Source organism: Musca domestica, unplaced genomic scaffold, assembly GCF_030504385.1.
Source record: "Musca domestica strain aabys unplaced genomic scaffold, Musca_domestica.polishedcontigs.V.1.1 38, whole genome shotgun sequence".
NCBI classification, from domain to species: domain Eukaryota; kingdom Metazoa; phylum Arthropoda; class Insecta; order Diptera; family Muscidae; genus Musca; species Musca domestica.
In genome coordinates, this window is record NW_026712324.1 from 6331763 (window position 1) to 6350923 (window position 19161).

The 19161-nt window shown below is 36.8% G+C and overlaps 8 non-coding genes across 8 annotated transcripts; all 8 read left to right on the forward strand.

Moving 5' to 3' along the window:
• Window positions 1-1078: 1078 nt before the first annotated feature.
• Window positions 1079-1160, forward strand: TRNAS-GCU (transfer RNA serine (anticodon GCU)). The gene has a single exon. It is a non-coding gene; the product is annotated as a tRNA-Ser (tRNA).
• A 304-nt stretch (window positions 1161-1464) lies between these two features.
• Window positions 1465-1546, forward strand: TRNAS-GCU (transfer RNA serine (anticodon GCU)). The gene has a single exon. It is a non-coding gene; the product is annotated as a tRNA-Ser (tRNA).
• Window positions 1547-2090: 544 nt separating this feature from the next.
• Window positions 2091-2172, forward strand: TRNAS-GCU (transfer RNA serine (anticodon GCU)). Its single transcript has one exon. It is a non-coding gene; the product is annotated as a tRNA-Ser (tRNA).
• Window positions 2173-4220: 2048 nt separating this feature from the next.
• TRNAS-GCU (transfer RNA serine (anticodon GCU)) lies at window positions 4221-4302 on the forward strand. The gene has a single exon. It is a non-coding gene; the product is annotated as a tRNA-Ser (tRNA).
• Window positions 4303-8296: 3994 nt separating this feature from the next.
• Window positions 8297-8378, forward strand: TRNAS-GCU (transfer RNA serine (anticodon GCU)). The gene has a single exon. It is a non-coding gene; the product is annotated as a tRNA-Ser (tRNA).
• A 128-nt stretch (window positions 8379-8506) lies between these two features.
• Window positions 8507-8588, forward strand: TRNAS-GCU (transfer RNA serine (anticodon GCU)). The gene has a single exon. It is a non-coding gene; the product is annotated as a tRNA-Ser (tRNA).
• Window positions 8589-9987: 1399 nt separating this feature from the next.
• TRNAS-GCU (transfer RNA serine (anticodon GCU)) lies at window positions 9988-10069 on the forward strand. Its single transcript has one exon. It is a non-coding gene; the product is annotated as a tRNA-Ser (tRNA).
• A 5715-nt stretch (window positions 10070-15784) lies between these two features.
• Window positions 15785-15866, forward strand: TRNAS-GCU (transfer RNA serine (anticodon GCU)). The gene has a single exon. It is a non-coding gene; the product is annotated as a tRNA-Ser (tRNA).
• The last annotated feature ends 3295 nt before the right edge of the window (window positions 15867-19161 follow it).

A 19161-nucleotide genomic window follows, 5' to 3' on the forward strand; every position in this document is an offset into this window, starting at 1 on the left:
ATTCGGCAGTTCACCACTTTCGGCCAAGCAAAGCAACTCTTTAGCTCTTTTGAGTATATTTTCTTTCTGATGCGTTGTAAGTTCTTGCACTTTTTGGAATTTCAATGGCTTTACCCCGAACCCCGAATTTTTCAATATTTGCTGAATGGAATATTGCGATATGATCAGCTCACGAGCCATTTTTCGGCCGCTGCGACGCGGGTTTCGATCAAGTCGCTTCTTTAGTTTCCGAACCATTTCTGCAGATGTTGCTGTTTTCTTCCGCCCACAGTCACGGCATGGTAACGAGCGATGCTAATAGACACAAAAGATTTAAATGCTGGAGTGCTCTAACGATAGCCACTTGTGGATTTCCAGCCAAATATAAAGAATTCATACTATCACGCTTGAATTCCATTACGAATACCTTTTTTTCTTGAAAATTCTCACCAAAATGCTTTTATAATGAGCTGTCACTTTAATAATTTGAACAGCTGTCGTACGAGTGGCTTAGAAATGACAGCAGTCTGAAGTTAATTGCAGTTTTTTCATCTTACCCTGTATACATATGATTGTCACATTGCACTTGAAATTTTTCGTGAAATTTCAAAACCGATAGACATCACCTTATAATCTTAACTCTTAAGGTGCCGATGACCTTAACATTCCTAGATAACTATTTATATTTAAATAGAATTATCAATTATGTTAAAATAAAATAATACATGAAATCATGAATCGCCACTTTTCGTTTGGGCATTGCATATATTCCAACATACACATGTAGATGTACCTACATATATTCAAATTATAAAATATCACAATCATTTCTGTGATTACTTGATTTTAACGAAAAGTAAATAAGTAAATTTAAAATAAATACCAATAAATAAATATGTTAATATAAACACAATTCATGTTTAGCAAACTCGATTAGCACAACTGTAAGTACCACTTTCACAGAAAACCTCAAAACAAAAATGGAATCGAAAAACTTCCAACCAAAGTTCTTACCCCTTTCTTATCTAAGAATAGATTCTAAAAATATTTTGTGCGAAATATTGAAATTGTTTTGCTTTGCTGGCTACTTTCAAAGCGTGACGAGGTGGCCGAGTGGTTAAGGCGTTGGACTGCTAATCCAATGTGCTCTGCACGCGTGGGTTCGAATCCCATCCTCGTCGAATTTTTGAAAGTAATTATGAAAGAATAGTTCATATGTTGCAACAAATTATAATTAGTGTTGTTTGGGAATTGGAAAATTTGGCACATTGACTTGACTCCAATACATATTTAGGTGGGCAAGAAAAGTTCGTTCTTTCCTAAAGATGGGTTTAAAGCTGTAGAGAAAATATCAAATAGATTAAATGGAAATAAATATTTCCACTTTTTATAATTACCTTATAATTTATTTTTAGTTGTATTCTTTTTTTAAAAATATTTTTTTTAATAGTTTTTATTCTGTTTTATTTTTGCCACAAAATGTATGACGAGGTGGCCGAGTGGTTAAGGCGTTGGACTGCTAATCCAATGTGCTCTGCACGCGTGGGTTCGAATCCCATCCTCGTCGATTTTGTATAATATTTATTGAATATGTTTTTTAATTTTTCTTTTTTTTTTTTTGTTTAAATTAATATACATAGCATGTCAATTATGCAATTTTTATATACATTTTTAAACATACTTTAAAAAAAACATGCAAAAAGGTTTTTTAAATTTTTTTGTCACATATTTTTTTTAAAATTTTTTTCTTATGTTGTTGTTGTATATTGTTGACCTGTTATATTTATTTTACTTATTTGGTTAATTGCTTGACTTAAGGTCATTAAAAACTATGTTTTTTTTATTTTTGAATTTTTCCTGTTTTTATTCATCCAATATTTCGATTTCCTTCGGAAATCATCTTCAGGGATATTTTTAAAGTAAAAGCTCGTCTATTGAGTTTAAGTTTTTTCTTAATTTTTTTTTTAATGAGTCTTGTCATATTTTTTATTTTAATCAATTATGTATGCTTGTATACTAATTGCAATTTTTACATAAAAAGTTATTTTTTTTTTAACCTAAATTTGTAAAAAGTGAAAATCTGGCAAAAAGGTTTTTAACCTTATCCCCATGACGAGGTGGCCGAGTGGTTAAGGCGTTGGACTGCTAATCCAATGTGCTCTGCACGCGTGGGTTCGAATCCCATCCTCGTCGAGATTTTTATTATTATGCATTTTTAAGGGTTCGATATTTTAACCCATAACCATAAGTTATAAATATTTATGATCATTATGTTATTTTCTTTTGGAAATAAACTGAAATTTACAACGCTTGTGTGTTTTGTCTGCAGGCAGGTCAAGTCTGAAGATGAATTTGACCTGCCCGCAAGCAAAATATTATATTTGTCGACATGATGTTTGATTTGTTAACTGCATTATTTTTGATTGCATACCACCTCTCCTGATAGAAATGTTTTGTAAGACCCACATTGAGTACACCCTCCTCCCATTTTGGCGAAAATTTCCATTAAACTTGTTGGAAAATTTTTATTTGAGGTTCGAAATGTGCTCCAATCTCTCTAGTAAGAAATTTTTTATATTTTTATATAACTGTCTATACAGGGTGAGATGAAAAAACTGCAACCAAATTCAGACTTCTGTCATTTCTAAGCCCCTCGTCCGACAGCTGTTAAAATTATTCCAGTGACAGCTCATTATATTGTTTACAAGCGTACAAAAGCATTTCCAGGAAAAAAAAAGTTATTCGTGAGGGAATTCAAGTGTGATAGTGTGATTTCTTTATATTTGGCTGGAAAACTACAAGTGGCTATCGTTAGAGCACTCCAGCATTTAAATGTAAATAAATCTTTTGTGTCTCGTACCATTGCTCGTTACAGTGATGCTGGTATCGTAGCTCGACGTCAAGGGAGTGGACGGAAAAAACAGCAACATCCGCAGAAATGGTTCGAAAAATAAAGAAGCGACTTGATCGAAACCCGCGTTGCAGTGGCCGAAAATGGCTCGTGAGCTGAACATATCGCAATATCCCATTCGGCAAATTCGACATTGAAAAATGAGCTCGGTGCAAGAACTTACACCGCAACAGAAAGAAAATAGACTGAAAAGAGCAAAAGGTATGCTTAGCTTGGCCGAAAGTAGTGAATTGCCGAATTTGGGTTTCTCTGATGAGAAAACATTCATTGTCCAAGCAGTTTATAAACAAACAAAATGATCGTGTTTACTTGCCAAAGAGGTCAGCTGAAAATGTGCACCTTCGGTTGGCCACCGGAAGTCAAGCGCCGGCCATGGTGATGGTGTGGACCGCCATAACCGTCGATGATCTCTCTCCGCTGTCCGCTGCCGAATATTATCGCGAAAATATTCTGGTGGGTGTATTAAAGCCTTGGGCAGGCAAACATTTTGGCCGCAGACCTTTGACATTCCAACAGGACTCAGCACCATCGCACTCAGCACGAGCCGCCCAAGAATGGTTACAAAATAAGGTTCCTCACTTCATTCCAGCACACAGTGGCCACCAAAATCTCCGAATACCAATCCGTTGGACTATTGTGTCTGGAGTATTTTGGAAAGCAAGGTTGGCACTAAAAAATATCAAAGTGTTGATTACCTCAAGCAAGCGCTTCCCCGGGAATGAGCCAAAATAACGCAGAGCCACATTCGGGCAGCGTGTGACGGTTTCATTGGCCGTTTGAAGGCTATAATCCGGCCGTTTGAAGGCTTATTCTAAAATTTGATGCTATTTCCAACATTTTTTGCTTTCATTCAATAAAATTTTAAAAAAATGTAAAAATTATGGCGTTTGACTTTGTTGCAGTTTTTTATCTCACCCTTTATATCCACATTTTCGTATAGCATCCATATAACGATACATTTCGATATTCTATATTTTAAAGTTTTAGCTAAATATTTGTCAAATTTAATACTCATTTCTCCATATTTCTCCATAGGGGGCTACATTTTATCATATAGCGCCCATATATGCATTTGACCAATATTCGACATTTAGGGGGTTCCAAAGACATCCTACTAGCATATTGGCATTCAGAATTTCCTAACAATCTAAACATTGAGTATTAGCTCCCAAATTTTTGTATAGCCTTATGATGGGTATCAAAACTTGTCCCAGCCAAACTTTATCTCTTCTTATTTAAGATTTTTAGATAAATTCAACAAATATTTATACCAACTTGCATTTTTTCTCATAATATTTCTTTTTCCCCAAAAACAACTTTCTATTTATATGACGAGGTGGCCGAGTGGTTAAGGCGTTGGACTGCTAATCCAATGTGCTCTGCACGCGTGGGTTCGAATCCCATCCTCGTCGAATTTTTAACCTTACTAAAAACTGTATATAACAATAAAATGTTCACACACATAGCCGGTTTTAAAAAAATGTGCATCCAACCTTGTGAACCACCCAAAAACCAACATTAGACATTTCGGTTTTATGATTACAATATAGAAATCAACTCGGATAAAGGGTCCGCCCTGTGATAAATAAACCCAGTGGTTAAAAATAAATCGAGGAGGGTTTCCCTTCATAGAAAGTACGCATCATGTTATCGATAAATCTAACATAGGTTTATAGGTTCGTTGAGAAATATTCATGAAGGTGTTTATTGCCACATCATTTTTTGGAGCTTTTCTAGAAGTTCATTGTCCAATACCTTAAGTAGTGGGCATGAAAATAAACGTCAGATAATATTTGGTTTTCAAATAGGTTAGGCGACAATTTTTTTTAAAAACTTCCATGAAATGCTGAACGGTACGAAAGCATGAACCAGCATGGTTCTCATTTCTTTAAAAATGTCTAATTTTTTCAAATTTGTTTGAATGCTCTGATCATTTGGAAGATTTTCAAAAATTTGATACTGACATCGAACCTCTAACGCTTAACCAACTTCAGACTGCTGTCATTTCAAAGCCACTCCTCCAACAGCTGTTAAAATTATACCAGTGACAATTCATTATATTGTTTACAAGCGTACAAAAGCATTTTGGTGAGAATTTTCCAGAAAAAAAGATATTCGTGATGGAATTCAAGCGTGATAGTGTGATTTTTATACCCTACAACACTATGTGTTGGGGGTATTATAAGTTTGATTGGGCCAGAATTTATGTAACACCTCGAAATATTGGTTTCCCATATAGGAAAGTATATATAGATCTTCCTAGCTCGCCGAGCTGAGTCGATCTAGCTACGTATGTCCGTCCGTCCGTCTGTCCGTCTGTCCGTCTGTCCATGTTAATTTGTAATCACTCTACAGGTCGCAATTATGGCCCGATCTTCACGAAATTTAAAATGTAGGTGGGGTTAAGGTCAGAATAGAACCCTATTTCTTTTGGAGATGATCGCCAAATGTTTAGGGTTTGAAATGGACCAAATACTGAAAAAATGTCGGATTTTGCAGTAGCTATACAGGTCGCAATTATAGACCAATCGACGCGGAATTTCGCATGTAGCTAGAGTTTAGGGCGGGAAAGAAGCCTACCAATTTGGGTGGTCATCGGATAATATTTAGCGGCTAAAATAGACCATATCTTTTTTGTTGAAAAAATTAAAATTTTTTCATTAAACCGCGAATATTTTAAATCCCGGCGAAATCACAAAGCCATGACAAGGTTACTTCTGATCTTTACATTGATGTTAAGATCGAAAAAATCGAATATATAGCAAAATATGTGCGATATATATGTCTATCAAAGAAGATATGCTTGAAAGATCTCATATATGTCGAGAACGGCTGAACTGATTTCGACAGTTCTCATTAGTTCAGAATGGTCTCTTGGCAGGAAAGAAAAAACGTCTAAAAAATCGCATAAAAATATCTCTCTAAAGATAAAAATATTGATTTTGTAATATTTTCTCATATTTTTTCAATTTTGTCATATTTTTGGCATATTTCCATTTTGATTTAAACATTTGGTAATATTTCTACAGCTAACAAAACTGAGTAGTTAAGATATCAGGATATCATATACAGATCGCATTTATGGCCCGATCCTTACGAAATTTTGCATGGGGATAAGATGAGGGTCAGAATAGAAGCCTACTCTTTTTGGAGATGATCTGCAAAATGAACTGCAAAATTGTCAGCAGGTCGTAATTATCGCTTATCGATCCTCACGCACATTTGAATGGGGATTACCGGACATTGCAAAAGCCAAGCAGTTTTGGATGGCCATCCAAAAATATTCAATGTGTGAAGGAGTTTGCCAACTTTTGTAGACAAAATACGAAAATGTGACTTTTTGGAGAATTCACAAATACAGGAAAGACGCACTTCTGACTATTTCATTAACGCTGATTTCGTTGAAGAATATAATCAAATGTCTGTATCTCATTTCAGTCAAAAACCAATAATAAATGTTAATCTTTTGCCACTTCTGAGAGATTATAGGTCTTTGGGAAATATTGGTTCCAGATCTAGGAAGACCATTTACGTGCAACATCTACCAATAAATTGGAAATGAGCAAATTAGTTTAAGTTGCTATTGTTCGAAAATTAGAGAACGAAACCTGATGGTTTTCTTTTATTATTTGTCACAATATCTTGTGGAATTCTTTCGAGTATCTCGCCTATATAAACTGTATCGTTTATTGTAGTGTTGTAGGGTATTCAACGGTCGGCCCCGCTCGACTGTAGCCTTTGCTTACTTGTTTTTATATTTGGTTGGAAAACCACAAGTGGGTATTGTTAGAGCACTCCAGCATTTAAATGTGAATAAATCTTTTGTGTCCCGTACCATCGCTCGTTACCGTGATACTGGTGGCGTAGCCTGGCGTCAAGGAAGTAGAGGGAAGAAAACAGCAACATCAGCAGATATAACTCAAAAAGTAAGGAAATGACTTGAAAGAAATGGTTCGTGAGCTGAACATATTGCAATATTCCATTCGGCAAATATTAAAAAATGTGCTCGAGGTAATGCCATTTAAATTCCAAAACGTGCAAGAACTTACACCGCAACAGAAAAAAAAAATACTCAAAAGAGTTAAAGAATTGCTTCGCTTGGCAGAAAGTGGTGAACTGCCGAATTTGGTTTTATCCGATGAGAAAACATTCGTTGTCCAAGCAGTTTGTAAACGAACAAAATAACCGTGTTTACTTGCCAATGAGGTCAGCTGAAAATGTGCACCTTCGGTTGGCCACCAGAACTCAAGCGCCGGCCATTGTAATGGTGTGGGCCGCCATAACAGCCGATGGTCGCTCTCCGCTCGTATTAACCGACCGTGGCATCAGAATAAATGCCAAATATTATCGCAAAAATATTACAACAGAACTCAGCACCATCGCACTCAGCACGCGCCACCCAAGAATGGTTACAAAATGAGGTTCCTCGTTTCATTTCCAGCGCACAATGGAATACCAAAATTTCCGAATACCAATCCGTTGGACTATTGTGTCTGAAGTATTTTGGAAAGCAAGGTTGGCACTAAAAAATACCAAAGTGTTGATCATCTCAAGCAATGGACCAAAGTACCGCAGAGCAACATTCGGGAAGCGTGTGACGGTTTTATTGGCTATTTGAAGGCCATAATTCGTAATTTATGGCGTTTGACTTTGTTGCAGTTTTTTATCTCACCCTGTATTTGGTAAAATTTGATATTTGGTGAACTGATAGTGATTGAAATCTGGCATTTGATATTAGGATGGATCGCAGTTGGTTTTGGATGAAGGGATAGAAACAAATTTGATATTAAAGTCTCTGTTGGTACCAGGAATTTCAATTTGGCAGTTTTTTTTCGGAAATGTGTACTAGAATTATACGAAAAGTACTAAATAGTGCTACGTATTGTATTGATTAATGGGTGAAATTTAAGAGCTGAAATTATGAAATTTGGCATTAAACTCACTGTTGGTATCTGATGTTTATTTATAAAGATTCTTTTGATAATCCGTACTAAAGTACTAAAAGTGCTATTGAGTGAATGTATAGGACATGCATTCCAAAATTTGATATTGAGGTCTCTGTTGGTATCTGTTGTGGTTCTGCAAATTTATACCATAATTGTTCGAAAAGTACCAAATGTTGCTAATTTTGGATCACTGCTGATGTCTAGGATAGAGAGATGTAGACTATTTTGGATATGCGTAATATTATTAAATTTGGTATTGGGTAGCCCAAATGTATACTCATCCGATGTCGTATTTGTCTCAATGGTGCCTTTTCACGTGTCAACGTGATACCGGTAATATCAAAAAATCAGCACAATTATAACGGGATCATTTTCAGTCTTACAGCTACATCTTACAGCTACATCTCCAAAAAAGAAGTTTTAAGAGCCAGTTTTTGTAGGAATAAGTTATGACGTATATGACGAGGTGGCCGAGTGGTTAAGGCGTTGGACTGCTAATCCAATGTGCTCTGCACGCGTGGGTTCGAATCCCATCCTCGTCGGCTTTATTTTGGCCTTTATTAGATAATAACTTTCCATCTGTAGAACTCAGGGTTGGGAGTTTTTTTTTTTAATATTAAACTAAGACAATTATGTAGATCGTACTGTGTGTTTAAAGAACAAATATGGCGACGAGGTGGCCGAGTGGTTAAGGCGTTGGACTGCTAATCCAATGTGCTCTGCACGCGTGGGTTCGAATCCCATCCTCGTCGATTTTTATAACCAAAATTTGTGCTTCATCGATATAAATATCGATTACAAATCGGTACTCATTTTTATACCGTCCACCTTGGAAAGGAGGGTATATTAACTTTGTCATTCCGTTTGTAACATCCTTAAATATTCGTCGTAGACCCCATAAAGTATATATATTCATAATCAGCATAAAATTCTAAGTCAATTTAACTATGTGCGTCTGTCGGTCCGTCCTTCCGTCTGTCTGTTGAAATCACGATACAGCCCACATTATTTGACGTAGAGCGCCAAAATTTAGCAGAGCAATTTGTATTGTGTCTAGGATGGATAGGTACACGTTCTGGTATAGTCCCCATATAACGGTACCTCCCGATATTCGGTATTTTGATGTTTTATGCCACATTTTTCACGGATTTGTCTGAAAATTGGTATTTGTAGGTCATAACAGATCCCTGTACGTGTGGCAAAACATTGCATGTATAGGTCCACGTTTTGGTATAGCCCCCATATAAAGGTACCTCCCGATATTCGGTATTTTGATTATTTTTGCCACATTTTTTCACGGATTTGTCTAAAAATTGGTATTTGGTATTTAGTCATAATGAGTTCCAGCTCCGGTAGCGAAACATTGCATGTGTAGGTCCACGATTTGGTATGGCCCCCATATAACGATACCTTCCGATATTCAGCATTTTAATGGGTTTTGCCACATTTCTTCTAATGTTTCCTTTACCCCAAGGTGGAAGGTATTAAAAGTTTGGCCCGGCCGAACTTAATGTTTTTTTTACTTGTTTATAGTCACACAAAATAAGTAGTTATTTTTTGGTCACTTTGGATCACTAAAAGTCGTTACGTAAAAACGTATTTCTCGTCTTCCGGTGGACAGAAAAAAAATACTTGGAACAATGGGTTGCTAACCCATTTTGTACCGAACGAAATTCGTTTCAGGACATTAATAGTTCATCTAGCCATGTAGGCCTTCCTGGACAGCTGGTGCACACAATTACTGCGCATAGGGAGAATTCAATTTGTTTCGAACTCGCTACATTGTAGTGTTTGAATATAAATTAGACCAAGTTCGTATATAATAAAAATAAGAATCTTTAATCGAAATCATAAGCCACTTTAACCAATTGCAAAGATGTTTTCCTCTTAAACGAAAAAAAAGCTATAGCATAAAAAAATGGAAAATCTGCCCCGAATTTGATAAAATACAAGAAAATTGATCGCCAAAATCCAAAGCAAAATGTAGGAATTGGTTATCAAATAGAAACGGCTGGATAGTAGTTAAAATTGTATTCTTTGACCTGTCAATTTTGCATATATGTTTGTAATAGACTTAAAATAGTAGTTTTACATTTTTTAAACCATGTCCATTACGCAAATCCTCCTGTACCCTGGAAATGCAAACATGGCGACGAGGTGGCCGAGTGGTTAAGGCGTTGGACTGCTAATCCAATGTGCTCTGCACGCGTGGGTTCGAATCCCATCCTCGTCGATAGAGTTTTTGTTGTATCAGAGTTATGGTATCCTGTTGTTGTATTCTTAAAGAGCATTCTTTCGAAATTAGTTTCAGATTAAGTGGACGGTTCTCCTCAATACCAATTGGGACAAAATGTAATAACTTTAACTCAAACAAGTAAAAAAGCTGTAAGTAACTTTTAATACCCTCCACCATTTGGTACAAATTTGGCAATTTCCAAAAAAAAAAAAAAAAATAAAATCCGTTAAAAATTCTGTTAACATCTTAAAAATAGCGAATGCTTATACGACGACGTGAACCTGCATAGGCAACTTTTGTCATAAGTTATTACAATATTTAAATGCGAAACTTGAAGAAAAATTTGTTTATAATGTAGCTAAAATCATTAAAATACCGAATATGGGGGGGTACCGTCATTTGGGGGCTATACGAAGACGTGGACCTACATGGCCCATTTTCTGGCATGAGCTGAAGTATCCGTTACGAACTTCAAATGCCAAATTTGAAACAATCCCGTTAAATAATGTCGCTAAAATAATCAAAATACCGAATATCGGGGGGTACCGTTATATGGGGGCTATATGAAGACGTGGACCTACATGCCTCATTTTTTGACTTAGGATGTAGTATCCATTACGAACTTCAAATACCAAATTTGAAACGATTCCAGTAAACAATTTCGCTAAAATCATCAAAATACCGAATATCGGGAGGTACCGTTATATGGGGGCTATATGAAAATGTGGACCTACATGGCCTATTTACGAACTGCCTACTGGCAAAATATACATGAATTTATCCTAGAAAAAAGTACATCAATAGATTTGGTGAAAATCGGTTCAGATATAGCTGTAGATCCCATACATATGATCCATCCGATTTGGGGTTTTAAGTCCCTCACATGCGTAATATGTACTCCACAAGAATTATATTTGGTACCAGATATCAGATATAGCCCAAAACTAACTCTGTCAAATTTTATCGACATAGGTTTATTGTGCACCAAATGGATAATATAAGCCCAAATTAGCAATTCCGACTGAATTCATCTTAGAACAACTTCAAATTTGGTGAAAATGGCTTCAGATATGGCTATAGCTCCCATACATTTGTTTCATCCGATTTGGGGTCTTAAGTCCATCACATGTATAATATGCATTCCACAACAATTATCTTTGGTACCAGATATCAGATACAGCTCAGAAGTAAGTGCCTAAAATTTTGTCAAGATCGATTCAGAACCGATTTCGGGTTAATTGTGCCCCAAATGGTTAATATCAACCAAAATCGACTGAATTTTGGCACTTCCGACGGAATTCAGCCCAGAAACAAGTACTTTATTTCTTAGTGAAAACCGTTTTCAGATATAGCTATAGCTCCCATATATATATGTTCCATTCGATTTAGTGTTAAAATCCCTCACATTCGTAATATACCTCTGCCAAATTTTTTGGAGATCGGTTCAGATTTTTATATAGCTTCGAATACATCTTAATTCGATTCTACGGTTTTGGTTCACCATATATGTAATATCAGCCGGAATTTGATAGATTTTTTCATATCAAACAAAATTTTTCCGTTTGGTAAAAGTCTAGCGGACCATATTTTTTGTTCCAATAAATATTTTTAAATATATGGAAATCACTTTAGCTTCCGAACGAAATCAACTAGGTTGATAAAATTTTACTCGAATGTATATTATCTGCAGGATTGAAAATGGGCCTTGTAGATCTACTATTTGGTATAGCACTCATATAACGGTACCTCCCTATATTCAGTATTTCGATGATTTTAGTTACATTATTCATCGGAATTGTTTCAAGTTTGATATTTCAAGTTCACAATGGATTCTAGAGCCTATGACAGAAAATTATCTGTGCAGCTCCACGTTTTGGTATAGCCCTCGTATAACGGTACCTCCCTATATTCGGTATTTTGATAATTTTATCTACATTATTCAGCGGAATTGTTCCAAATTTTGAAATAAAGGGTGATTTTTTTGAGGTTAGGATTTTCATGCATTAGTATTTGACAGATCACGTGGGATTTCAGACATGGTGTCAAAGAGAAAGATGCTCAGTATGCTTTGACATTTCATCATGAATAGACTTACTAACGAGCAACGCTTGCAAATCATTGAATTTTATTACCAAAATCAGTGTTCGGTTCGAAATGTGTTTCGCGCTTTACGTCCGATTTATGGTCTACATAATCGACCAAGTGAGCAAACAATTAATGCGATTGTGACCAAGTTTCGCACTCAGTTTACTTTATTGGACATTAAACCAACCACACGAATGCGTACAGTGCGTACAGAAGAGAATATTGCGTCTGTTTCTGAGAGTGTTGCTGAAGACGGTGAAATGTCGATTCGTCGCCGTTCGCAGCAATTGGGTTTGTGTTATTCGACCACATGGAAGATTTTACGCAAAGATCTTGGTGTAAAACCGTATAAAATACAGCTCGTGCAAGAAGTGAAGCCGAACGATCTGCCAGTGAATGGGCCCTAGAAAAGTTGGCAGAAAATCCGCTTTTTTATCGACAAATTTTGTTCAGCGATGAGGCTCATTTCTGGTTGAATGGCTACGTAAATAAGCAAAATTGCCGCATTTGGAGTGAAGAGCAACCAGAAGCCGTTCAAGAACTGCCCATGCATCCCGAAAAATGCACTGTTTGGTGTGGTTTGTACGCTGGTGGAATCATTGGACCGTATTTTTTCAAAGATGCTGTTGGACGCAACGTTACGGTGAATGGCGATCGCTATCGTTCGATGCTAACAAACTTTTTGTTGCCAAAAATGGAAGAACTGAACTTGGTTGACATGTGGTTTCAACAAGATGGCGCTACATGCCACACAGCTAGCGATTCTATGGCCATTTTGAGGGAAAACTTCGGAGAACAATTCATCTCAAGAAATGGACCGGTAAGTTGGCCACCAAGATCATGCGATTTGACGCCTTTAGACTATTTTTTTTGGGGCTACGTCAAGTCTAAAGTCTACAGAAATAAGCCAGCAACTATTCCAGCTTTGGAAGACAACATTTCCGAAGAAATTCGGGCTATTCCGGCCGAAATGCTCGAAAAAGTTGCCCAAAATTGGACTTTCCGAATGGACCACCTAAGACGCAGCCGCGGTCAACATTTAAATGAAATTATCTTCAAAAAGTAAATGTCATGGACCAATCTAACGTTTCAAATAAAGAACCGATGAGATTTTGCAAATTTTATGCGTTTTTTTTTTAAAAAAAATTATCAAGCTCTTAACAAATCACTCTTTATTTGAAATTCGTAATGGATACTACAGCCTCCATATAACTGTATCACCTAATATGCGGTCTTTTGATGATTTTCGCGACATTATTTACCAGAATGGTTTCAAATTTGGTATTTGAAGTTTGTAATGGATACTGCAGCCTATGACAGAAAATTGTACGTGCAGGTCCAAGGCTTCGTATAGCCTCCATATAACGGTACCCCTCGATATTCGGTATTTTGATGATTTTAGCGACATTGTTCACCGGAATTGTTCCAAATTTGGTATTAGAAATTCGTAATGGATACTACAGCCTATGACAGAAAATTGTCTTTGCAGGTCCACGTCTTCGCATAGCCTCCATATAACGGTTCCTCTCAATATGCGGTATTTTGATGATTTAGGCGACATGATTCACGTTAGTTGTCTCAAATTATTCGTTTATAGTTCGTAATGCGAACTACAGTCTATGCCAGAAAATTGCCAGGTCCAGGTCTTCGTATAGGACCGATATAACAATATCTCCCTATATTCGGTATTTTGATGACTTTAGCTACATTATTCACCAGATATTCTTGATCAGCGTAAAATTCTAAGACGATTTAGCCCTGTCCGTCCGTCTGTCCGTCTGTTGTAATCACGCTACAAGCTAGACGAAGAAAGCTAAAATTTTGCCCAGATCTCTCTTTTATCTGCAGGCAGGTCAAGTTCGAAGATGGGCTATATCGGTCCACGATATCGTATAGCCCCCATATAACGGTACCTACAAAATCCGGTATTTTCATGATTTTAGCCACATTTTTCAATTGAATTGTATGAAAATCCACACAAGGAGTTCTTTGTGAGTACTTTATCCCTTGGCTGAGAATTATCTATATAGGTCCACGATATCGTATAGCCCCCATATAACGGTACCCCCAATATCCGGTATTTTAATGATTTTAGCTACATTTCCTAATGGAATTGTATAAAAATCCACACAAGGAGATCTTTGTGAGTACTTTATCCCTTGGCTGAGAATTATCTACATAGGTCCACGATATCGTATAGCCCCCATATAACGGCACCCCCCGATATTCTCTATTTTGATGATTTTAGCCACATTTTATAATAGAATAGTCTGAAAATCCACACGAGGAGTTATTTGTGGGCACTTTACCCCCTGAAATAGAATTGTTTATATAGGTCCACGATGTCGTATATCCCCCATATAACGGTACCATCCGATATTCCGTATTTCGATGATTTTAGCCTCATTTTTCAAAGGAATTGTCTAAAATTCTACACAAGGGGTTCCTTGTGAACACTTTACCCCCTGAAAAGGAATTGTCTATATAGGTCCAAAATATCGTATAAACCCCATAAAACGGTATCCCCCGATATTCGGGATTTTGACGATTTTAGCCACATTTTTCAATGGAATGGTCTGAAAATCGGCACAACGAGTTCCTTGTGAGTAATTTATTCATTGAAAGAGAATTATCTATATAGGTCCACAATGTCGTTTATCCTCCCATATATCGGCACCTTCCGAGATTTTAACAGAATTTTTAATGGATTTTATTTTCATTTTTTGAAAATGTCCTAATTTGTTTCAAATGGTGGAGGGTATTCAAAGTTCGGCCCGGCTAACTAACTGCTTTTTTACTTGTTATTAGTTCATGTTTATCATCTCATTCATTATTCATTCATAGATTTATCTAACAAAATATGTATGTAACTGTGTGTTCGTTCATTCTCCATACTATTATTATTATTTCATCTATCTACTACGTCTGTATGCATGCATATTGGCAATGTGCAATGCCAATTAATACCAGGAAAGCAGAATTCTCAGTTGGCGAAATACCAGTTTCGTAATTTTTTTTTTTACATACTCGATATATACATATGTTTGTACATATCACAAAAGAAAGCACTGTGGAAAAAAAAGTCGAAATAAAGAAAGAAGAAAATCAAGAAAGACCTAATAGTGGAATGAACGACCGACCGAACACACGGATCTGAATCCGCATCATAAGAAAGCAAAGCAAAAAAAAAAAAATGAAATAAAATAAAAGCGAGACTCACACACTCCAAAATGATTCGAAACTATTTTGCAGTGAAACATTCTTCTGTTCTTTTTTCCGTTTTTGTTTTGTTATTTTTACAAAAACAAACCTATTATTGGGTACCGTTAACTTTCCAGGTTTTTTTTTTTATTTTATTTGCTTGTTGCTATTTTCTGGGGCTCGCATTGTATTCCGTCTGGCGTTGTGTTGTGTTGGGTCGGTCGGTCGCTCGGTATGGTTCCATGTTTGAGTTCAATTTTGTTGCTTCTTTCGCTTTTATTTCAAAACCCCTGTTATCGTTTTAAGCCGCCTTACTAACTTACCGTTCTGGCCGATATTGATGCTGTTGCTTGTTTATTTGGCGCTTGGTTGAATTACATATTAGTGGAATTTTTCAATGGTTATTTTGTGAAAGTTGGGCCACATGACGAGGTGGCCGAGTGGTTAAGGCGTTGGACTGCTAATCCAATGTGCTCTGCACGCGTGGGTTCGAATCCCATCCTCGTCGACTTAGAAAAAATACAATCCTTCACTACTAAGTTAAATTCTATATTATGTAAATTAACAAATTAGTATTGAAAATTATACTATAAATAATTCGTGTGAGGCTATAAATAAATACGACAACAAATATAACTTACATCTATGAGAAGAGTAGTAGTGGTGAGTACCTGGAGCTGTGAAACCTGGCGTTAATCAGTCCCAACATATTAAGATTAGGGACTTATATCTAATTCCTAACGTTTTAAAATAATTGAGCGGTTGGGTTTCTCTTCTCGAGCCGAATCGAACCTTTCTCACCACTTTACAGCCTCCTGAGCGCCTAAAAAAAACGAGGATGATAACAAACTTGAAATTATGCACATAGGTTGTAGCTTTTTTGGAAATTCGTACTAAAAAGGATCAATAAGTGCTAAATACTGTGTGGGATAAATTCTGTACTTATTAGGAATACAGGGTTGCCCATATTTGACGGACCCATGTTTTTATACCCTACACCACAAGGTGGTCAGGGTATTATGTCTTTGTGCATTTGTTTGTAACAGGCAAAAGGAAACGAGATAGACCCTTAGTTCCTTTTGATGATCGGCATAGAATCACTTTCTGAGTTGATTTATGCATGTCAGTCCGTCTGTCCGTCCGTCCGTCCGTCCATCTGTCCATGTATTCTTGTGAACAAAATGCAGGTCGCATTTATTATCCGATTGAGATGAAATTTTGCAAACAATATTTGTTTGGCCCAAGGACGAACCCTATTGAAATTGGAGATAATCGGTCAAAAATTAGATATAGCTCCCATATATATCTTCGTCCGATTTGCCTTTTATTGTGCACCAAACGTGTAAAATCAGTCCGAATAGTATGGAATTTCGCATGTACGATCAGATTGGACCTCAAAATAAGTATGCCAAATTTCATCGAAATCGGTTCAGATATAGCTATAGCTCCCATATATATTGTTCATCCGATTTGTTATTTTTGTCCTCCGCAGCCGTAATATGCACTCTGTAACAACAATATTTGGGGAAATATATCAAATACAGCTCAGAAATACATTTGCTAAATTTTATCGAGATCGGTTCAGATTTGGATAGAGTTCCATATATAACTTCGTCCGATTTACCTTTTTTTGTGCACCAAACGTGTAAAATCAGTCCGAATAGTATGGAATTTCGCATGTACGATCAGATTGGACCTCAAAATAAGTATGCCAAATTTCATCGAAATCGGTTCAGATATAGCTATAGCTCCCACATATATTGTTCATCCGATTTTTTGTATTTGTTACCTACAGCCGTAATATGCACTCCGTAACAACGATATTCAGGGAAACATATCAAATACGGCTCAACAATATCTTTGCCAAATTTTATCGAGATCGGTTCAGATTTGGATATAGTTCCCATATATATCTTTATCTGATTTCAAATTAATTTTGCACCAAATGGGCAATACAAGTCCGAATTTAAAAGATGCAAATGCTTTGGCATATTTAGTCCTTTGAATTTTAAATTATAATTATAATCATATCGTGTATGATTGAATTCTCCCATAAAAACTTTTAATTATTAAGTGGAGCTCAACTAAATTAGCAAAGTGGTGTAGGGTATCATAAAATCGGCCCCGCCCGACTTTAGGACTTTCTTTACTGTTTTTTTTTTAAATCAAAGAAAAAAATAAAAATTTGGTGGTTGCCAATGTTAATCATTTAATTTGTTCCAAGTAGATTTGTTTACATCAATTTTTGAATATGATATCTCTCAAATGGCCGCCTCTGGCGTTGATGACGTATTGTGCCCTTTTTCCTGTATTTTCCATCGTTTTTGCCAACATTTCGGCCGGAATAGCGGCTATTTCTTCACGAATGTTGTCCTTGAGCTTTTCTACGGTCCTTGGCTTGTTAACGTAAACCTTTGACTTCAAATATTCCCACAAGAAGAAGTCAGGTGGCGTCAAATCGGGCGAACCCGGTGGCCAGTCCAAATCACCACTTTTCGACATCAAACGGCCCGGTAACAAATTCTTCAGAAAATCGATTGTTATGCGACTTGTGTGCGGTGGAGCGCCGTCTTGTTGAAACCAGAACTGTCTCATACGCTTTCGACGAATAATTGGCATCACAAAATTGGTCATCATGTCGCGATAACGCTCCTGATTGATGGTAACAGCATGGCCATTTTCATTTTGGAAGAAAAACGGTCCAATGACCGTTTTCGCACTAACGCCGCACCAAACTGTGACTTTTTCGTCATGAAGAGGCACTTCTTGAATCTCCTGAGGATTTTCAGTGGCGTAAAAACGGCAATTTTGCTTATTTACGGTCCCATTCAATGTGAAATGGGCTTCATCGGACATGATAATTTTGTTCCAAAATTGCTCGTCATCTTCGGCCATTTCGATGACTCTTTGGGCCCATTCCAATCGACGAGGCTTGTCCGCAGGCACCATTCTTTGGGTCAATTGAATTTTTTACGGGAACAAATGCAAATCAATGCGAATAATCCGTTGTAAAGTGGACCGGGCCATGCCCAACTGCTGAGAACGGCGTTTTTGGGATGTTCTTGGGGACCTCTCAACACTGGCTCGTACGGCAGCGATATTCTCGGCCGATCGCCTTGGTCGACTTTTATATGGCCTCTTCGCATAAAAAAGAGCCTTACCAGTCGAAAATTGTTCGCATAAACGCTTAATGGTGTTCTTAGAAGGCGCACTTCTCACATTTTTTAATGTTTTAAAAGCACGTTGATTCTTCACAATTGACTTCTGGTAAATTTCAGCTATTTCAGAGCGCTCGCGTGTATTGGTTCATGGTAAAAATCTGCTTGGACTGACGCTTCAAACGCGGTATGTCATTAAGCGATGTGACATCTCTGTCGAAAGTTATGGCGTTGCCAGATGGATCCGTCGAATATGGGCAACCCTGTATTATCTTTTAATTTTGCAAATATTGGCCAGAATTGATACGAGACCCCAGATAATGTCCAGTTTTTGAAAATTCGTGCCAGAAAAGGTACGAACAAATACTACTGATGCGGAATATAAGACAATCTGGAATTTTCAGAGTTTTGTATCAGAAAGAATTAAAAACAAGATACAAATGTCTGTCCGACAGCTGGAACTCCTAAGTACATTATAGCGTGCACCAAATCGGTGTTCAGAATCGCTATACTTTGTACACTCATTTTTAACAGACAAAAGGGAGACAAGATAAACCTATAGTCCAGGTCACACTAACTGTTCGATTAATATGAAAATTTAGCCACTTATTTTGTTTGGCCCAAGATCGTCCGATTTCTAGTTTT